The sequence below is a fragment of the Sorex fumeus genome, unplaced genomic scaffold (genome assembly GCF_029834395.1).
Source record: "Sorex fumeus unplaced genomic scaffold, SorFum_2.1 ptg000034l, whole genome shotgun sequence".
Lineage (NCBI taxonomy): Eukaryota > Metazoa > Chordata > Mammalia > Eulipotyphla > Soricidae > Sorex > Sorex fumeus.
Genome location: NW_026606091.1, coordinates 37,761,466 through 37,783,750, shown reverse-complemented (window position 1 = coordinate 37,783,750; position 22,285 = coordinate 37,761,466).

Genomic DNA, 22,285 nt, shown 5'->3' with positions numbered 1-22,285 from the left:
TCATGTAACTGAAGGAATTGAGAAGTTCTTCTGAAGCAAGAAAGTTAATCCTCTAAAATTCAGTATTATTCCTTATAAAGGTTCATTGCATATTGACAAGAAGAGATTCATTTTAAGTTTATAATAAGACTAGAGGTGTAATCAGTTTTATGACATTTATCACACCTTTCTTAACACTGTCACCTGAGGTTCTCTGACAGTGAAGTTCTCTGGCACCAGCAAATCACAAAATTGAAGTAAATAAGCAGACAGTGAAAACAATATAAGTAGCACTAGAGGTGCATGAGAAATCACTGTCAATGGTAGATGATTTTTGATGCTACGTTCTGAAACCTTATCATCACCTGTGTTCTCGCCTTCAAGATGTTGTAAAATTGAGAATATGTTTTTAATATGCAGTATAATGAAAGGTTCATTTCAACTGTCTTACAGCATGCTTTACTTTATTTTTTGTTTTTGCTCAAAACTGTTGCACTTAAATATTTTCACGTTATTTATCTATGTTTATCTAATATATGACTATTAAAATATTGAATACTGTTCACAAAAGTAAAAAAAAAGTAAACGGTACTAGTACAAATTTCGTTTCATTTATTAGGGCTGGTTTTCCTATTTTGTGGCATTTATCAAAGTATAACCTCTACTGAAAGTAACATGATTTATAATAACTATGGAACGATAGCACAGCAGGTTTGCCTGCACGTGGCTGAGCTGGGTTTGATTCCTGTGTACCTCTCAGAGAGCCCAGCAAGCTACCGAGAGTATCCCACCTGCATGGCAAAGCCTGGGAAGCTCCCTGTGGTGTATTTGGTATGCCAAAAACAGTAACAACAAGTCTTACAATGGAGACATTACTGGTGCCCGCTCAAGCAAATCAATGAACAACGGAAGGACAGCTCAGTGCTATTTTTTTACTTGGTTTTACTTTAAAATATTATCAATAATATTTTAGTGTCTTCAAAACTGTTTGAGACTTTTGATTTAAATGTTCATATAAAGATAGTTGAGAACTAATTACGGCTATTTTTACAGAAAAACAAAAGCAACCCCCTGAGCAGATTAATAAATTAGTCATTAATATACATTGCGATTTAACTAAAACATTAAATTATATAAAATATGTAATGAGTATGATAAAGATTAAAAATAAATTTTCCTGATTCTTAAAATTGTTTTAAAGAAATAGGTAACAAAATACACATTTTTTTAAAAAAATAATTCTAAGAATTAGGAATATGTTGAAGAATCATGAGAAATGTTACACATTTTCAAATACATTACCAAAGAACTTGATGACATTAGGGAGATGGTCAATGTCTTTGACTTAGAGATAGAAGCATAAGAACCTTATTAGGTATTCAAAGATGAGTAGCTTTTTATGAGTTTATCCCCCAAACTGGAAATGTGTCATTATCAATAAAAACTTTTTTTTTGTCACACCTAGAGATGCAGAGGGGTTACTCCTGGCTCTGAATTCAGGAATCACTCCTGGCGGTGCTCAGGGGACCATATGGGATGACGGGAATCAAACCTGGGTCAGCTGTGTGCAAGGAAAATGCCCTACCCTCTGTGATTTCTCTCTAGTCCCTTAATCAATAACAACTTAATCACATAGACTTCCAGTCAACTGTGTTATTTTAATTACATATATATGTGAATATTTTAGTTAATAAAAGATGCATTTTTGTTTATTTTAAAAATAAACTGAGAACTGGATAGATAATACAATGGCTAAAGGGCACTTGCTTGTATGCGGCTAACTGGATTTAAACCTCTGTAACTACATCATTCTCTAAGCAGTGCTAGAACAGAACCAGGAATAAGCCCTGGGCATGTTTGGGTGTGGTCCCCAAACAAACAAAGAGTTGAGCCTAGAAATATCTATATATTGAGCACCAATATATGATAAAATTCATTATGTGAAAGAATTCAGAGCATTTTTCTAATAAGAATAATATACAAAGTTTGAATGATATGACTATTTCTTCCACAATTTAATTGATTAGGTTTTTTATTTCTGATGTAAAATACATAGGTGGATATTTCAGTGAATAGCATATTAAGTTCAATAAAGTACATAAATGAGAAATGAATCTCTCTTTAGAGTGCAATGATTTCCTATGTTTGTTAAATTCTCTCTGAACCTTAGTTTTCTCATCTGCTAAATTAAAAAAAAAACACAATAGTAATCTAATTAACAGTACTATTATGTAAGTGTTTACATTGTAATGTGCTTAGTAAATGTCAGGTTATCAGAAATGTATAATGTAATGAGTCTTTTCCTATAATTAAACTATGATAAGAAAACCAAAATTAGAAATAAGGGATTAGCAATAAAAATTAAAACATGACATATACAATCTAGAAATCTCCTAAAATTGTCATTCAAGAATTTATTAAAAAAAACTGCTGTGCTGCTGAGGAAATATAACAGACAGCTAATTTAGCAGAATACATTATACAGTTCACAAAGAGAACATATATATGCATTATATGACCAAGAAGAAATCATTAAGCAATAATGGTGTAGAAATATCTATTAAAGTTCTGAGGAAAACTGTTGATTAATTTTTGAGAATTATTTTAGATAAATATTTTAAGCTTCCATAAAAATTACCAAGTTCATTAAGAATATTCTATTTTAAATATAAAAATAATTTATATTATATTAGATAATCAGTTTAAAAGAGAACATTGGAAAATCTTACTAAATATACAATTTTTTAAAGCAGAAATGGTGTTTATAAAATTAAACAAGATTTCATTTGTCTTTAGCATTTTACATTTTTGTTTAGCATTTTTGATACAAAAACAAAAGATAAGGATGATAATGCTAGGAGTGATCCCTGAGAGCAGAGGTAGGCTTAAGCCCTGAGCAAGCAAAGAATGATGGCATTATAGCCAAGCTATTCTCCTGTGCTTGTGCATGTCATTGAGTACTAGAATAGCATTCATTAGGGAGGACATCTGGTACATTGATAATTCAAATGTCAGTTTGGGAAAGACAGTCCTCAAGGGTAGTGATATTTAGATTTACTTTCTATCTAACTACAGACAAATGCTTTACCAATGAGTTATATCCCCTACCTCCTTTATATCTGGAAACTTTTACTTAGGCAATAAAGAGAAAGTGACAAGCTCCTATCCATACCATGGGGGCATTTATAGCATAATTCAAGGAAAGAAGAAGCAGAAAACGAAATATGTAAAGAGCACAATTTTGAAATAGGTTTTGGGACTCTAAAGAAAAATCTCAAGGTTAACTGCAATGCATTTGGAGGTATTACCTTATAGCTGGAGGCAGGGGTCTGTTCATCTATTTTTTATTCAGTATAATGCACTGTAAGCAGCAAATTCTGAAATACCCCTGAAAAGCAAATTGAGTATGGTGATACAAATCAAATTCAAGTGTTAAAATACATGGATACAGTTAGAATTTAAAAAAATACCCCCTACGTCCAGCTATTAGTATTAAGTGAAAGATTTAGAATCAGTTCAGAATCATTTAAGTCTAGAAATGGAGCCAGTCTAGAAATCTGAACGGCTAAAAGGCACATGAGAAAATGCTCTACCTCATTAATCATCATTAATCAACAATGAAATATCATTTCACACCACAGAGACTGGCCCAGATCCAAAAGAACAAAAGCAACCAATTTGGCGCAGGTCTGCGTGAAAGGGACGCTCCTTTATTGCTTGTGGGAATGCTGAATGGTTCAGCCCTTTTGGAAAACAGTATAGACGATTCTCCAAAAATTAGAAATTGAGCACCCATTTGACCCAGCAATACCAGTCCTGGGAATATATTCCAGAGAGGGAAAAAGTATAGTTGAAGTGATATCTGCACTTGTTTGTTCATTGCAGCATTGTTTACAATAGGTAGAATCTGGAAACCTGAGTGCCCGAGAACAATTGACTGGTTAAAGAAACTTTGGTACATCTACACAATGGATAGCACAGCGGGTAGGGCGTTTGCCTTGCATGCAACCGACATGACTGACCCGAGTTTGATTCCGCGATCCCTCTCAGAGAGCCCAGCAAGCTACCGAGAGTATCTCGCCCGCACTGCAGAGCCTGGCAAGCTTCCCGTGACGCACTTGGTATGCCAAACACAGTAACAACAAGTCTCACAGCGGAGACGTTACTGGTCTGCTTGAGCAAATCGATGAACAACGGGAGGACAGTGCTACAGACAGTGCTACAGTGCTACACAATGGAGTACTATGTAGCTATTAGAAAAGATGAAGTCATGAAATTTACATACAAGTGATACTACATGGAAGGTATCATGTTATGCGAAATGAGTCAGAAAGAGAGAGAAAGACATAGAAGGATTGCATTCATCTGGGGAATATAAAGTAACGAAATAGGAGACTAACACCCAAGAATAGCCAAGATAAGTAACAGGAGGTTTACTCCATGGCTTGGAGGCCAGTCGCACATGTTGGGGGAAAAGGCAACTCAGATAGAGAAGTTAGCATCAAATAAAGGTGTTGGGAGGATCCTCCCAGGATGGGAGATGCATGCTGAAAGTAGACTATAGACCAAACATGATTGCCACTCAATGCCTCTTCTGCAAACCATGGCACCCCAAAGGAGGGAGAGAACAAAAGTGAATGCCCTGCCACAGAGGCAGGGTGGAATTGGGGGGATGGGGGATGGGAGGGATACTGGGATTAGTGGTGCTGGAGAATGGGCACTGGTGGAGGGATGGGTACGTGATCATTGTACAACTGAAACCCAAGCACAAAAATTTGTAAGTCTACAACTGTACCTCATGGTGTTTCCTAATAAAAATTAGGAAAAAAAAATAAAGAAATGGAGCCATACGATCCTGTCTAAGAAGCGAGAATGATAGATGCAGGTATCAGTCATCATCTGACAATCAACAAATAATAAATTGTCATCTGTGTCAAAAGACTGGTTTTATTGATCAGCCAATCCTTGTCAGCAAGTTGAATTGTGGATAATGTCAGAGATTGCCCTTTGGTTGCCAGATTTTCTGCCCACCTGGTTCCAGAGGATGTCAGTGAAAACAAATCGTTCTCTTTTATATCAATGATAGACAAGCTCTAGAAACTGCAAAGTCTAATGGGAATGAGTGGCATTACCACATATGAGAATAAAATTGACAATATTGTCTAGCCACACACAGTTAAAAATGACAAAATCTCATGCCTTGGTACTTCTGGAGCTGGAGAAATAGTACAGCGAACGGCATTTACCTTACATGCAGTGCACCTGGGTTTGATCCCCGGCATCCCATATGGCTCCCCAGGCACTACAAGGAATGATTTCTGAGTGCTGAGCCAGGGGTGGCATCTGAGCATAGATAGATGTGGCCCCAAAGACGAACAAACACAAAAAAGACTCATGTTTGGGTAACCACTTTCAGGGGGAAAAAAAGTAATGATAGATTCACACATGAGATTCCTTCTTTCTATTTCTCTTATTTCCTAAACAAAACCTTTCACTATAAAAACGTTAGAGAGACTGGGGAGATTGCTCAAATAGTGAGAGAAGATGCTTTGTGTGTATTAAGCTCTGAGTCTATTATCTGATACTTTATGCCCTCCATCCCAAGCACCACATCAATGGCCTGTGCCCTGAATGGTGAATATATAAAAAAATCATATATTGTTTTTATATTTTAATATAACTACAGGTACAACTTAACTGATAGTTTGCTATATTTAGTCTTTATATTCAAGAAAGCAAACAACATAATTAGTTTACTCAAGTTCTTTCTTCATTGTTATTTAGTCATGTATTTACTATCTATAATAAAATGTATATGTGGACAAATTATGTTTCTATTGTTATTATGAATGGTCATTTTGTTTGCTTCTCTGGTCACACTTAGCAGTACTTGGAGTCTGCTCCCTGGGTTGAGGGGTTACTCCTGCAGTTCTGGGTGATTATGTGCTGCGAGAGATAGGACCTGGGCCTCTAGCATCCAAGCATGCACACTAGTCTCTTGAGTTATCTCTCCAGCCATGAATAAGTTTTTCTAAAAATTAGTACTGCAATTATATAAGAAATTGGTAAGTTTCTCCTTATGTAGTTATTAATTCAGTATCTTGATCTTGACCCTGGAATAATGTTCACAGCAGATATATATCTTGCATTCTAGGTCATCATGTTATGTGCAAAATGACAATTTTACCACCGTGAGTCTTGCATTCAGTATATTCAGGAATACATTATATAAAAGTGTCAATTTTTCTCCTAGCCCTGAGATTTTTTTTTTTAAAGTGCCATATTCAAGGCTTTTTCAGGGTTAGGAGAATGAGACCCATCATTGTTACTGGTATTTGGCATATTGGGTATACCACAGGGAGTTTGCCAGACTCTGTCGTGTGGGCAGGTTACATTTGGTAGCCTGCCAGTTTGACAGGCAGAGGAACCCAGGGCCCAACAGCTGAAGACCACCGGGGCCCAGCCAAGGCCATGCTGGGACCACTCTCCACACACTTGGATGAGCCTCACGCATAAAAGAGCTGGCAGAGGAACCCAGGTGTGTGGGACCCGGGGCTGAGATCTCCAAGCCTGCACGGTTTGGAACTGGACCTGCCAGTAACTAGACAATTACACCCACCAACTGCTGTGTAACTCCAACAACGGCCAGGATCCAGAGATTATCACACTCAGCTCCCGGAAGCGCGTGGCCGCATTCACGGCTGCGCGACATCTTATCATCTCATTCATAATTTGGTCAAACTGGCAGGCTACCAAATGTAACCTGCCCACACGGCAGAGTCTGGCAAACTCCCCGTGGTATACCCAACATGCCAAATACCAGTAACAATGATGGGTCTCATTCTCCTAACCCTGAAAAAGCCTTGAATATGGCAGTTTAAAAAAAAAAAATCTCAGGGCTAGGACGAAGAAGACGTTACTGGCACCTGCTCGAGGCAATCGACGAACAACAGGGTGGTCGTGATCATGATCGTGAGGATACATTCACTATTTGTGAATGTTTCAACATTTATGATTCATTATAAATGTTAAATTATAGTATTTATTGAGGTGAACTTTTCTTAAACTTTATGTAAATTTCTTTAGTATTATGCCAATATTCCTTTAATATGTACAAAATTTTTATGCAGTTATAAGGACATGCACATAAAATCAGGAATAGACACCTATGTAATTTGCTGATATTAGCACTCTGTTGGTCAGCCATTACATGTCACATCCAGCAGTGTCCTTGGGCCTGGTCCATACCACATGGTGCTCAGAAGTCACAAAACAAGACACTCTGGCTGTTTTTCAGGGCTCCCCTGGATATTTCTATACATCTTTGGCAGTGTCATATGCTACCAGTATTAGGGGCAAATAGTTGATCTTAGAAGTATGTTTCATTTAAAGTTGTATGCATTAGGATGGCGGTAAGGGGATTGAGATCAAACCCAGTGATGCTCAGTCCTTACTCCTGGTTCTGTACCCAAGGATCTCTCCTGGTGGTGTTTGAAGGACCATGTGCAGTAGAAAGATTGAACCAGGGTGTGATAAATGTAAGGCAAGTGCTTCACCCTGTACTATCTCTCTAATCACTAAATTAATACTCATGTTATGGGCTGGAGCGATAGCACAGCAGCTAGGGTGTTTGCCTTGCATGCAGCCAACCCAGGTTCAATTCCTCTGTCGGTCTTGGATAGCCTGGCAAGCTACTAAGAGTATTCCGTCCTCATGGTAAAGTCTTGCAGTCTTCCTGTGGCGTATTCTATATGCCAAAAACAGTAACAAGTCTCACAATGGAGACATTACTGGTGCCCGTTCAAGTAAATTGAAGGACAACAGGGGACAGTGCTACAGTGCTACAGTTATTAATTATATGCGCTATAATAAAACTGCAGTTTAGAAACTCTTCTAAATTTCTTTTAGCATGTAGTGAATTCCTTTGCCTGATGTTCCATCCTTTTCAGAAAATTGTTTCACCGTTCTCTTTTGAAACGCAAAGATTAGATTTGAAAAAGTCATAGCCCAAAAACCTAAGTAGAGAAAGTCAGAGGAAAAAATATTTAGATGAAGCCCTTGTGAATGGAGCCCTGCTCACCTACTGTGATATTTTAAATAACTTCCTTATGTATTTGCATCTCCCATAGTGGGTGTATTTTACCCCAGGGGCATATGCCTGAGCTTCATATTGTCTGCACCTATAATTTATGAAATAAATTAGGCTCCTGAGGAAAAAAATATGGCCCTGGTTGTTTACATATCCCACTTCACTTTTCTTTTATCTGCAGGGGTCACATACATTTCTTTTTAAACTTATTTTAAGAAAACTAGAAGGGTATTCCCAAACTGTGGTTGTTGGCTTCTTATTTGATTGAAGTACTCTTTAGCAGAGTGCAATTTTTTCACTTCTGCCAGTGAGGCACGGATTTATAAGACGAATCTCTAGCTTTATCATGCTTTCAACATAGAAACATGGCCAGTTATCATTCTACTTTTATGGATTTTGTGAATTTTATTATAGAGATAGTTATAGACATGCTATAGGACTATTCTCTTTAAATAACTAACTAACTTAGAGATGCATTTTGCTTTGGAAGTAAATTTTTTTTCCTTTCCTGATTTGCTTATGTCATTTTAGCACTTGAAGGCAGAATACCGCCTTTCTTGTCTTTGTAGTTTCTGTCTCTCTGAACCGATATTTTACACACTTCATTTACATGTTTAGTCTCAAAATACATAGGGATTTAACACATTCATAGATACTTTCTTTTCTTCATTTTTTAATTCTTAAGTCAAATAATTTTTAAATGTCACTAAGGGATTCTTCTTTGTTGTCTCTGTAGTTCTCAGATATTTGTTCATACAATTTATGCTCTTGTTTGAATATTTATATTCACTTGCATTTAATATGCTTCAAATATTTTATCAAAAAAAGACTTCTTCCTTTGGAAATAGATTTTCCTTGAATTATATAATTACTATTAATATTTGAGCATTTGATTGGTTTTTGCATTGATTTCAATTTTATCTTTGAAACATTATAGTTTAACTATATCTCTTATTTAATTAAAGCTGATTTTATAGTCTATGATTTTTTCCCATTTATATCAACTTACATATCTTAAACATCTATTTCAGATGGTAATTTATTTTATTTATGATACACTTCATCTACAATATTAGCATTCTAACGTTCCTACAGAAAGATGTAGCAGGACATGTCTGGACTTGAATCTGTAATGACAATCTGACAGTCTTGAATTCTGTAATGGACTTTAATTTTCTTTTAACATCTTTTATTCCTCATTAATTCCAGTCAATTTCCTAATTCTTTATGTACGTTTCGGGGTCCATATTAATTTTGAGGGTGGTGGAAGTTGGGAGATTGAAAACTTTCCAAACATTTTACTTGTATGATAAGACAAAGTGGTAAAATACTATGCTATTTTTGTAATATATGTCTATTGCAGCAATGTTGGAATTGCAGCAAACATTCAGAAACAAATGTATAATCCTCCAAATATAGTACAGTATGCCTCCTCACTGGCATGTTATGAATATGATAAGAGGTGAGTTCTGTATTAATATGAAAAACTATCTAAGATTTTTAAATTTCATTTCTTTGTGTTCTTGGACTGCATCTGGTAGTACTCAGTGCTTACTCCTGGCTCATTCTCAGGGTTCAGAGGACAATATGGAGTGCTGGGGATAAAACCTGAGTCAGGTGTGTACAAGACAAGCACCTTACCCTCTATACTCTCTCTCCAGTGCCTACTGAAGATATTATTAAAGAGGTAGAGAAAACTTCAGAGCTGTGCATAAAATATTATCATTTGTGTAATTAATATAAATTAATACTCACATCACTTAAAATTTCAAAGGCTATATAAAAATTTTAATAGTTATTATACCACAAAGAAAAGATTTAATTGATATATTGATTTATTTTAAGAATTATACTTCAAAATCTATCTCTTGATTTCAAGGAAACATTGAAGGAAGGTATAGTCGAGTAAACAAATAATAATAATCATTTGTATTGTATTATATGTAGTGAGACAGAATGATCAAGTCTTTTAGGAGAATCAAACATTGTACTAAAAATTTAAAAGAACTTTTGATGTTAAAAATTAGGAAATGAACATTGGGGGACAGAGAGATAGCTCAGCTCATAGGGCTGGCTTATATGTGGTTGACAAGGGTTCAATAATTGGCTTCACATATGGCCTTCGTAGCACCACCAGGTGGTGGCCCATGGTGGCCCTCCCGTTGATCGTCGATTTGCTCGAGCGGGCCCAGTAACGTCTCCATTGGAGACTTTGTTGTTACTGTGTCTGGCATATCGAATACTCTCGGTAGCTTGTCGGGCTCTCCGAGAGGGGCGGAGGAATCGAACTCGGGTCGGCCATTTTGGCCGCTTGTAAGGCCAACGCCCTACCGCTGTGCTATCGCTCTAGCCTCCAAACAAGCACCACCAGGAATGGTCCCTAAATGCCGAGCCAGGATTAATCCCTAAGAAATGGTGGGTATGAATCAAAAATCAAATGAAAAAAACTAGAGGAACAATTTGAACATGTGGCTTTCAGATAACTTTATAATATGCACATTAAGAAAACTTAAATCTTATTTTATAATTCTCATATGCATTAAAATATACTCATATATAGTATGGAACACAATATAGCTATTAAAAATTGTACAGCAATCTTACTAAATTATGTATCAGTATATGCATGTACATGTGTTTATACATGCAGTTAGACACAAATACAAATGTACACACGTACATACAAGTGCATATATGAATATGTTACAATACATACATAATGAACACTCTGGTGGATACTTATGATCACACGCATATTTACATGCATGTATACATAGCTATATCTGCATAAACAAATACATGATTCTACACATATTTGCACTGCCAGGTTTGTGGGTTGTGACATTTTGAGGGACCTCTATGCAGGACCTGGGGATGGATGGAGCCACTTGACTAGTGATTTGGTGCCAGGGTCATAGAAGTGAACAAAACAATATTCAGTGGTGCTCAAGGGGATATGGAGGACAGAGGATGGAACTGGGGGGGGGGGCATCTTATGCATACAGAAATTAGCTCCAACCCTATGATCTGTCTCTCAGCCCCATCTTTGTCATATTTTAACTTGCGCAATTCACACCCCACATCTTTAGTTCTGTAATTACCTTAAAAAGTAACCTAACAGCTATGTACTAGAGAAAACAGCAACCAAGACCCCCTCTCCCACCCCTTCCCCAAATGGCATGGCAGAATGAGTTTATAATACCACCATTTTCACTTAATCCTAACCATTTGATCTGGAGGGCACTGACCTGGAAATGTTAGCTCGGCAAGATTGTCTTTATTTGATCTGACTCAGCTCAGTGCAAACAATTTTACCTTCAGGGTATTTGTAGAAAGCTATCAGTGGTTATTGTTTAACTGTGGACCAGCCTGAGGTAGCAATTACAGTGGGGGGAACAAGAGACCAAATAAAGTACTTCGAGGGAAGAGCTGGAATAAGATGTCAGTAGAAGAGTGTATAAGAGTAACAGATATTCCAAAGAATGCTAAATGTTATTTATTGGGGCTGTGAGCATGTACAGGACAGTCATTATTATTTAAATTTTTGTTTGTTCTTTTGGGAACCATACATGGCAGTGCTCAGGGAAATTCTAGCTCTGAGGTCAGGGATCACTCCCAGTGGACCTGGGGACCACATGGGGTATTGGGGATGCAACCTTAGCTGGCACACAAGTAGCAAGTGCTCTACTCACTATCCTGTCACTCTGTCCCCAGATATATTTGACCTAGTGAAACAGTGAACAGGGAATGATTCAGTGGCACAGAGCACTTTCTTTGCAGGAACAAAACCTTGAATTTGATCTGCAATTCTGCCTATCTAGGTCAATTGCAGTCCTGGGTTCCTGCTGTTTATGATCTTCCCATCATAATGTAGCAAGTGGTCTCTAGCCCACCACAACCAGGCATGTGGGAGTACTTCAAATAGTGCTTGAGCCCTTGTAACAAACCTATCTAAAGACATGCGAACACAATTGTCAGGAGTGTGATCCCTGGGGAACAGGTGTGTGAGCAGTGCAGTGAACCCCCATGAGCGTTGCAAACAGAATCTCTGCGAGCCCTGAAACTAATGTCGTATCATCCTAATTGAGCACAGGAGGCAAGGTGAGATCACCACAACCGAATGTGTGGTTCCTCTCAAACATCTTAGTCAAATGTGTGAAAAGTACAGACCCATATCATTGAAACAACAAGAAGAAATAGGAAGGAAATGAAAGGGAAATGCATTGTTTCAGTAGAAGATCTTAGTCTCTATGGAATGGACCCTATTTCCTGTACTATATCCTTAGTCACTGGTATATCTATATTTAAGATGTCTAGTAAAACAATATGTTCATTTGAAAAAACTAAAGAAAAGAGCATGAAAATCTGTTGCAAAAAAGTTATGTCAAAGAAGTATTAAACTATTTGATGTGCATAATGAGTGTATAATTACTCTCTCAGAACATTTCGATAAAAAAGAAAGTAGTTACTAGTTTTTATTTAGATTATAAGGTTGAACACTCATTTTAAAAACTCATTTATATAACAAAAAATTTCTCTGTTTCAACACCTTTCTTTTGTTCCTGCTGGTTTGTTGTCTTCTCTTTTGCCCTCTGTTTTTATAGAGTCTGCGAAGGATTCTAAAAACCTGACACATCACTGGTACCACAGCTACTTAACTGATTATGGGTAGATTCCTCTTCTTTTGTAGCTTGAAAAGATTCAATGTTAGAAAAATTTGACAACAAAAATTATAAGTAAAAGTGTGTATTAAATATTTAATTTTGATGTAAATGACATAAGAGAAACTACAAGGCTATTTTTATTCAGAAACACATTTTTCTTCATAAACATAAAACAATAAAATACCATATTAACTAATGTAAATGCACTATAGATTGTATTTTCATTCATGTCATAATAGGTATGTTTTCAAGAGCTATTTACCCACATTATTACATAAATAATACCACTTTCTAAAAATATTGAGATAACATTGATTTATAAGACTTTATATTTGTCTGCTTTGGGGATCTAACTTTAACACCTAGTCCCAATTCCAAAGTGTCAGATATTCTTCTTGACAGCTCTTGATCACTTCCACCCTTTTAATTAACTCCCCCACTTCTTGTGTTGACCTTAGATCTGGGGTCAGGATGCAACGGTTTGTTTCTGGTGGGATGTGTCTGTTCTCGTATGTTATTTCTTCATTTATCAAATGAGTGCGATCTTACTTATCTTTCTCATTTTAACTTCTTTGTTTTTATCTTTCACACTTATCTTTTGTATTTATCATTCTCATTCTAACTTGTTTATTTAGCCTAACCCCCTCTGGTTCAATTCATGTTGTAACAAAAGACAGTATTTATCTATTTTTTTTATAGTTGAGTGATATTCTCTTATGTATATACACCAGATCTTGCTTCTCCACCAATATGCCAATTGGGAACTTGGATTGCTTCACTGTAAATTGCACTGTAATGAATCTAAGTATGCATATGTCTTCTTGACCTAGTGTTCTTGATTTCTTTGACTGAATACATGTATGTATGCATATATACGTATGTATATGTATCCCATATGTGTGTATCTATATGTATGTATGTATTCTGACTATTTATTGAAGACATGTTTTGTTCTCTATATTATATTCTTGTCTACTTTGCTATAAATTCATATGCTAATATGTCTGTTGATATATGTGACTATTTAGGGCTCCTGGAGTCTATTTTATTGTTTTATGTTTCTACTTTTATCCCAGGAACATTATTTTGAATAAAGTAGTTTTGTCTTATAGTTTAAAGTTTAGGTATAAGATTAAAGCTTTTATTATTGTTCTTTTTTCTTCAGAATGTATTTGGCTACATGGGGTCTTTATAATACTATTTGTAAAAGAAGTACACAATAACATGAAATTGCTCCCAGGTAAGTCCTGGCTAAAGTGGGCTTTATAGCTTTTACTTTTGGGTATAGCTTCGGTTTAGGTGGTACTCAGGGGCTTTTTCTGATGTGGTACTCAGGGAATTAGAAAGTACTAGAGAATGAATGAACCCAGGCCTCCCACATGCAAAGTATATGTTCAAACAATTGAGCACTCTCTTTGGACTACATAAAGGGTGTATGTATAATAATGTAGAATAATGTTGTAATTTTTTTTCTGTAATGAACAACCATGAGAATTAATTTAATGAGAAAAAAAGCATTCAAGTTAAAAGTAGTGAATATTAATCTAGATTAAATAAGACAGGCACATCAATAGTGATAAAAGTTAAGTCAATGACCTGACTTCCAATAGCTAATTTAGGAACAATTAAAAATTAAGAAGAGACGAATACAGTTTACAATATATTTTTTAGAGTAGAATTAAAGTTGGGAAGATAAAGTTGCAATTAGTTTAGATTTGCCAGAAGTGCCAATGTGAGATTTTTAAATGTAGCTCCAAAGAACTTGTCATAAGAAGATTGAAAACTATATTTAAATGCACAGGAATAGAGATGAATCATGACTTCCAAAAATAAATAATGGCCCAATATCAGGTGTCAACGGATGCACCAGGTAGAAAATGTGAATCTCTTCAATCAGAATTAACTACAGACACACAACACACACACACACACGCACACACACACACACACACACACACACACACACACACACCACTCATTTCTAAAGAGAATTTCATTTATTTTTATTCATTTGATGCAGAACTTTTGTTTTTTTCTTCATCAGATCTCCCTCATAATACAATAGATTTCCCATTGTTAAATTGATATTGCAAGGGAAATAAGTTTTTAATACCAGGTATAGACCCTCTATTTTAATGATATGTATGTTAGATAACAACCTTCAGTATTAGCGAAACTGTTTTAGTTTGTCTTTTCATCAGATGGCAAAAAGTCATCTAACTTCTTTGGGATCTTGCACCCCAAGAACTGGCTTCCCTGGCTTTTAATACACTCTGATAAAATCAGACTGTTTGATAAGTCAGGGTTCCCTCAGTTGTGAAAGATTAAAAAAAAATAATAACTATTGCAGTTAAGTCGAAGGGAGAGATTATTACAAAATGACACAGAATTGAAGTAGGGAGTCTTTGATACTTGAATGTTTTCCTAAATTGTTGAGATCTACGTTTTCTGTAGTCTTGGCTTCTTTCTACAAATAAACTTTTGTTTTTAAACTGCAAGGTTAGAAACTTTCTGTTCCATATATTTCTTGCTCGCACATTTTCAGCTACATCTCTAAATTGAAGTGGATTGCTTTTTCTTTTTGATCAAAATATTCAAGCAAATTTTGACTACTTAAAGAAATATTTGTGAAAAAATGAATATAGGGAAAAAAAGTTTGTTGCCAGAAATGTAAGGTGGACTGGATCATGAAATATAAAATAAGAGGTACTTAAAGAGAAAGATTCAGTATTACTATTTGGTCTTTTTAGACTGCAGAACAACAAGAAATTATCTTCATGATCATATTTACAAATGGGGTGATGCATATTAATGTGTAAGTATTGAAAAGTTAGTAAAAAAATTTTCCTCCTTAGAGAATCAATGATTACAGGAAGAGCTCACAAATTAACTTAGTTTTGTAATTAAAACAGAAACCCTGCTATTTTTATCTTATCTCTGGGTACAAAGTGCTCTCTACTCACTTCCCGCCAAGGGACATGCTGTTCACACTTATTTCTAATGTTGTCAGAAAATGTGTTAGTTTTGTTTCCATAGAGCCTAGTTATCAAATATCTATCCCTAAAGGGTGAATTCCATCCCATAAATTTATTTTGTGACTTTACAAATCACTAATTTTATGCTTTATTTAAACAAGTTTATTTGCATAGACTCACCAAGAGATATAAGTTAATATTTAAAAATCTCTTATCTCATTTAATTCAAATAGAAACATATGTTATTAAAGCATTACAGCTGATATCTGTCTGGAGATTTTATAGCCATCCTGTCTATAATTGTATATGTTAATGAAATTATTTTGAATTTTTTCTTTGTTTTGAGGCCACACTGATCTGTGCTCAGGACTTTCTCCGAGCTCTGTACTCAGTGATCACTCCCGGAAGAGTTTGAGGACCCATATGGTATGCCAGGGATTAAACCTGGGACAGTTGCATGTAAGGCAAGCACCCTAACCTCTTTGCAATGTCTCTAATCAGTCCCTCTCTCTTGAATGTTCTTATTCCTCTCTACACAATCAAAAATCTGTTTCACTGTTATTTAAATAGTACCCATATACTATTTAAATATAGTAAACATTAGTCTTTGCTAAATATTCTTAGTTTGTACTTTTATTATTAATTAATATTGTAAGATTCCAGATAAGTTTGAAGACATAAAAATATCCTGTATTTTGAATGAAAAAGGTAAACACTGTTATAGTGAATATAATTCAATAGTGGAAAATGTTAAACTTTATACAGTTAAGAATGAAACAGTTTTTATTTGCATGCTGACACCAACAATGTGGATTTATAATTTATGTGCTCCTAAATTGCAGATTAATTGACTGAAAATGTAGGTAAGGACTGGTATTTTCAATGCTCTACAGAATTTGAACCTGAGGGAACATATTTAGGTAGATCAAATTATAAAAGTTATTACTAAAAAGATGTCAGCCAAACTTTTAACATATTCTTAGAGGCTGAGAGATCACTGGTGACAGTCTCAGAATGGTAACCTCAGAGACAGTGAAATTTATATCAATGCTCACATTCTTTTCTTTTTTGTTTTTCATTTTTTTTGGGAGAGGGTCACACCTAGTGATGCTCAGGGGTTACTCCTGACTCAGAACTCAGGAATTAACTCCTGGCGGTGCTCAGGGAAACATATGGGATGCTGGGAATCGAACCTTGGTCGACCATGTACAAGGCAAACAGTCTACCTGCTGTGCGATCACTCCAGCCCCACTCACATTCTTTTCTAATAAATACTGGAACATAATTTTAGCAATTCCTAAGAAAATATCTCTTTTTTGTGAAGGCTAGAGGGGAGAGGTTACATCAGCCACTAAAAGAAATTCAGAAAAATACACCTGGATTCTACTTCCCTTCACCTATTTCCAAAAGCATTAAATTGTACAAACAAAGGTTACCAACAGTATTGCTCTCAAAACTGGAAACCTATTGGGGCCTGAGTAATAGAACCGTGGAAAGGGCACTTACCTTCTATGTGTTTGAAGCAGAATGAGTTCACACATGTGAGAGGACTCCAGCTCTGAAAATGATGGCAACTCATCCCACCTTCCCATAATCAATGACACTAACAATGATGAAGAAAGGTGAAGTATTAATTTACAGTAGGAAGAGACGTAAGGATGTGAAAGACTTTCTTACTTCAAAAAAGTTAACTCTAAAATTGAGGGTGGAAAAATAATGAGAAAAATTATGTGGAAAAAAAAGGTCTTAAAAAAAAGAGAAATTTGATTTATGATTAGAAATTGAGCTCCCATTTGACCCAGCAACATCACTTCTGGGAATATATCCGGGAAATGAAAAAAAGTATAGTGGAAATGACATCTGCACTTGTATGTTCATTGCAGCACTTTTTACATTAGCCAGAATATGGAAAAAACCTGAGTGCCTGAGAACAGATGACTGAAGAAACTTGGTACATCTACACAATGGAATACTATGCAACTGTTAGAAAAATTAAGTCATGAAATTTGCATATAAGTGCATCAACATGGAGAGTATCATGCTAAGTGAAATGAGTCAGAAAGAGAAGGACAGACATAAAAGGACTGCACTCATTTTTGGAATATAAAGTAACAGAATGGGAGACTAACACCCAAGGATAGTAGAGATAAGGACCAGGAGGATTGCTCCATGGCTTGGAAGATGGCCTTACATGCTGGGGAAAAAGGCAGTTGAGATAGAGAAGGGACCACCAACTAAAGGATGCTTGGAAGACCCGTTTGGGATGTGAGATGTGCACTGAAAGTAGACTATAGACCGAACATGATGGCCACTTAATACTTGCATTGCAGACCACAACATCCTAAAGAAGAGAGAGAGAGAGAGTAAAAGGGAATGTGCCTGCCACAGGGGGTGAGGGGCGTGGGGAGGATGGGAGGAATATTGGGAACATTGGTGGTGGAGAACGGGCACTGGTATTTGAATATGGTTCCTGCAAACCAGAATTATCTCTAATATTTTGCCAGTTTATATGTTTTTCTCTAAAAAAATTTCTGGTCTCAAGCTCCTCCTCCCTATTTAAAGAAATAAAGCATTTATATTTTCACTTGTGGGTTCTCTGTTGTATTCACAACACTATCTCTGCTCTAGCCATCTCAATCTCTTTGAAATTGAGATATTACTTTTCTCAACATGAAGCATAATTAACTTTATAATAATGTGCAAGAGCTTCAAAAACTTGCAGTACCAAAAGAAAAAAATCTTCAAAACTCTGATATTTTAGTTATCTAAAATGTCATCTTATTGAAGATTATAATGTGACTAAGCAGTGATTGTGTGAACAATTTTCGTGATTGCAAACGTCCAGTCTTTGTGTAGTTCTATGCACACTGATTATTTTTAATATTGTGGATTATATTTTATGAGATATATTGCTAAATATATTTAATATAAATGTAAACTATCTGACTTAAAATTATGCCACACCAATATCATATTTGAAAGTGAATTCCTGAAATTCCTTTATGTACTTTTATTTTATTCAGCTTTACTAACTGTTCAAATTTAATTTTGTTTGCCATTACTTGACAATATTATATATTCAAAAACACATTCCTGACTATTTTCAAAACAGTTTACATTACAATTGTACATAAACCACTTTAATATTTTTATTATTGCTAAACAAGTCTTCTGTTTTTAAAATAATGAAGATTTGTTATTTCATTTTTTCTTTGGCACATATTTTCCTTTGGCATACTCACATACATAAAGTTCTTTTATAACCTACCTTATCCTTTAAGTATAAATGAATCTAATATTGCATGCATTTCTCGATTGGTCCTTATAAAATATTTATGTTTTTGCTAAGCCTTTAATATATTACTCTTTCATAAAAACGAGCTTGCATGCATTTACCAACCCCATTGTTCTCTATTACATTAATGTCTTGCTATAAATTAATCTCAAATTTCCTGATAGTTTATTTGTCTTGCTTTAAAGTATCTTGAGTAGTACTTTATTGTTTTCCACCAAATAATTGAAGAGATATACAACTTTTCTTGATATAACATTGGCCACATTTCATGTTTGATAAGATGTATACTCATTTCCAGTTATTTAAAAATAATTTATACTTTAAATATTAACCATTTTCTCAATTGAGGATTAAAATTGTTGCACAAATTCCCAGAATTTTAATCTGTGGTGCAGAGAATCTTTCTCATCTGTCCTTTACTTATTGATAAATTAATTTCAACATAAAATAATTAACCTTTTAGAATCTTATAGAAATGATATACTTTTCTTTATATTTATAAATTATCAAGTTCTTCATCTCAGTAAATCATTAATTTTAAATATACAGTACATACAAAAATGGAATGTCTATAGTTTACTCAAATAGGACATCATTAGGGAAGAATCTGAACTTAGAGCAACCAACCACAGCAAAGAGGTGAAGAATTTGAGGACAATAGAGCTCTGAGAAACTCCCTGAATCTTTACCAAGTTGCCACAGTTAATTTTTACTGGAAAATTTAAATTAAGCCATGTGTGTAAAGGGAGCTGTTAACAAAGTAATTCCTGCTGGATCAACCTACTAAATATGTTTCTGCTTAATTGTACAGCAATATATTTCCCAGGGTGCATGGTAGGAGACGCTAAGATAATGCTGTGTAATCACAAGGTTTTAGAAAACATATCTCTTCACTGTCCAACATTTGTCCATATAATTTTTCTTCACAGATTAATTTGGGGAATTCAGTAGAGCTGAATTTTATTACTCTAATAAAAGAAAGCAATATTGTGAAACTAAATCCTATAGGATAGGAGTATTCTCTAGAGCACAGGGATATTTTTAATCATATTTCATGGATTTTTCTCATGGTAGAGAGATCTATTTTCATTCATTCAGTCTTTGAAGAGTGGTAGGAGAAATCTAAAAATTCTATAGATTTCATTACATTTTTGAAAGGTGCAGGGATATTTGTGAGCATGCGTAGAGAAAGGAGCTTTGTATGTATGGAAAGTAGAGGTCAAGTTTAGTTTTTAAATTAAATACTTCATTTAAACAACTACAAACATCATGCAGGGAGTTAAGTGGGCTTCTGGAAGTTTGCTACAAGAGAATTTAAGTTCATGCTTATTGTTAGGCAGACGAAAAGAATGAAAGAGAATAGGAATCTGACTAGTGGTACAAAAAGGACTCAGAAGTTTTGCAGTCCTAGAATTGTCCTGTCACCTGTGGTTTGTAGTTAAATATGGTATAGGTGGTGATCAGGAAGCAGGCAGTGGAAATTTAAGTATTGCAATAAAATCCTGAATATCCATAGAAACGGGGTTTATGCTGGGTCCTTGAAGATAAGGAATTATTTTGAAAATGCAATTGAACTGTTTATTCTCAGTTACAGTCCTGACATGAGTATTATATCTCCTTTACTCAAAGCAAGGTAGCAATTTTTGGGGGTGATAACTACATAGTCAAGCAAAGAGGAAAAACATAGACATAGGAGGATTTATAGTATGCTAAAAGAAAGAGTATTGAAATAGTTCTGAAATTCTATTGCTCCTCTGAGGCACTAGGGCTGGAGTGATAGCACAGCGGTAGGGCGTTTGCCTTGTACGCATCCAACATGTATCTCGTCCGCACGGCAGAGACTGGCAAGCTCCCCGTGACGTATTCGATATGCCAGACACAGTAACAATACCTAGAATAGTTAAGAAAATCTATGCAACATGGTCTTTGGGAGATGAAAACAATAAAAATAATATTCTATTATTAAAAAAATTTAGTTATACACTTTGATTTACATAGTTTACAAATGGTTGTCATTCAATGTTCACTTTATAGTCCATTTTATGATTTCATTGTTTTAAAATTTCTGTCTTGCGTGTAGTAGAACAAATATATTTATAAACTTTTGGTGAAGCATTTTACAGCTTTACAAGATAAAATCGTTGATAAGATTTTCTAAAATTATATGTGTATGGCTGGAGAAATAGGATAGCGGTAGGGCGTTTGCCTTGCACGCAGCCAACATGCCACGACCCGAGTTCGAGTCCTCCGCCCCTCTCGGAGAGCCCGGCAAGCTACCGAGAGTATCTCGCCCGCACGGCAGAGCCTGGCAAGCTCCCCGTGACGTATTCGATATGCCAGACACAGTAACAACAAAGTCTCCAATGGAGACGTTACTGGGCCCGCTCGAGCAAATCGATGATCAACAGGAGGGCCTTTACTTACTTACTTACTTATCATAATAAAGTTTAAAATCAGAAGAGATTAAATAGATTGACACCATTGATTGTATGATTTTGAAATATTTAGGACAAAAGTGAGATTTGGCTTAAAATAAAAATATTGATTGCATTATTTGTATTTTTAAGTAAAGAGATCATTCATATAATTAGCTGATATTCTTAAATTTTGTGATGCTGTATCAATATGGAGAATATAGAACACAAGCAAATTTTTGAAAATTTCAAACTGCCTATTCTCTGATCCAAAATAATAAATGGATGGTAGAAGTTGAAATGTAGAAAGAATTATTTATCCCTGTAGTTTTCACTAACTACTAAATAACTACTTTCAAATATCCATAATGTTCTCCATTGTCTCTTCAGTGCTCTGGATCTTGTTTTAAATTTCCATTTGCCATCTGGTTGTGTAATTCCTATTGACAAAAGATACCAGAAACTCAATTTTTCCTCAGTGCAGTCAGATCATTTTTGTCTGTAAACACCAAGACTATTTGTTGTTTTCTTTAAAAAACCAGGACTTTTGGAATTTTATTTTACTATAAAAATTCTAGATGATGATGCTTGTGACAGAATAACGGCAGACTGCTTTTAAAATTTTTATCAGAATTTTGGGCATCAGGCTCAGACCTTAGCTCTAGCACTCTATTTATATGAAATAAATGTTTGGTACTATATTTTCTAACATCCTAAGCAGACTGAAAATTTCATGACAAGACAAATCAAAACAAATCCATAAAAACTTAGCACTTTCCATTCTATTAGGCATTTATTCACTTAATCACTTAACTTCCCGTTAGTCCTTGATTTGCTTGAGCGGGTGCCAGTAACGTCTCCATTTGTCC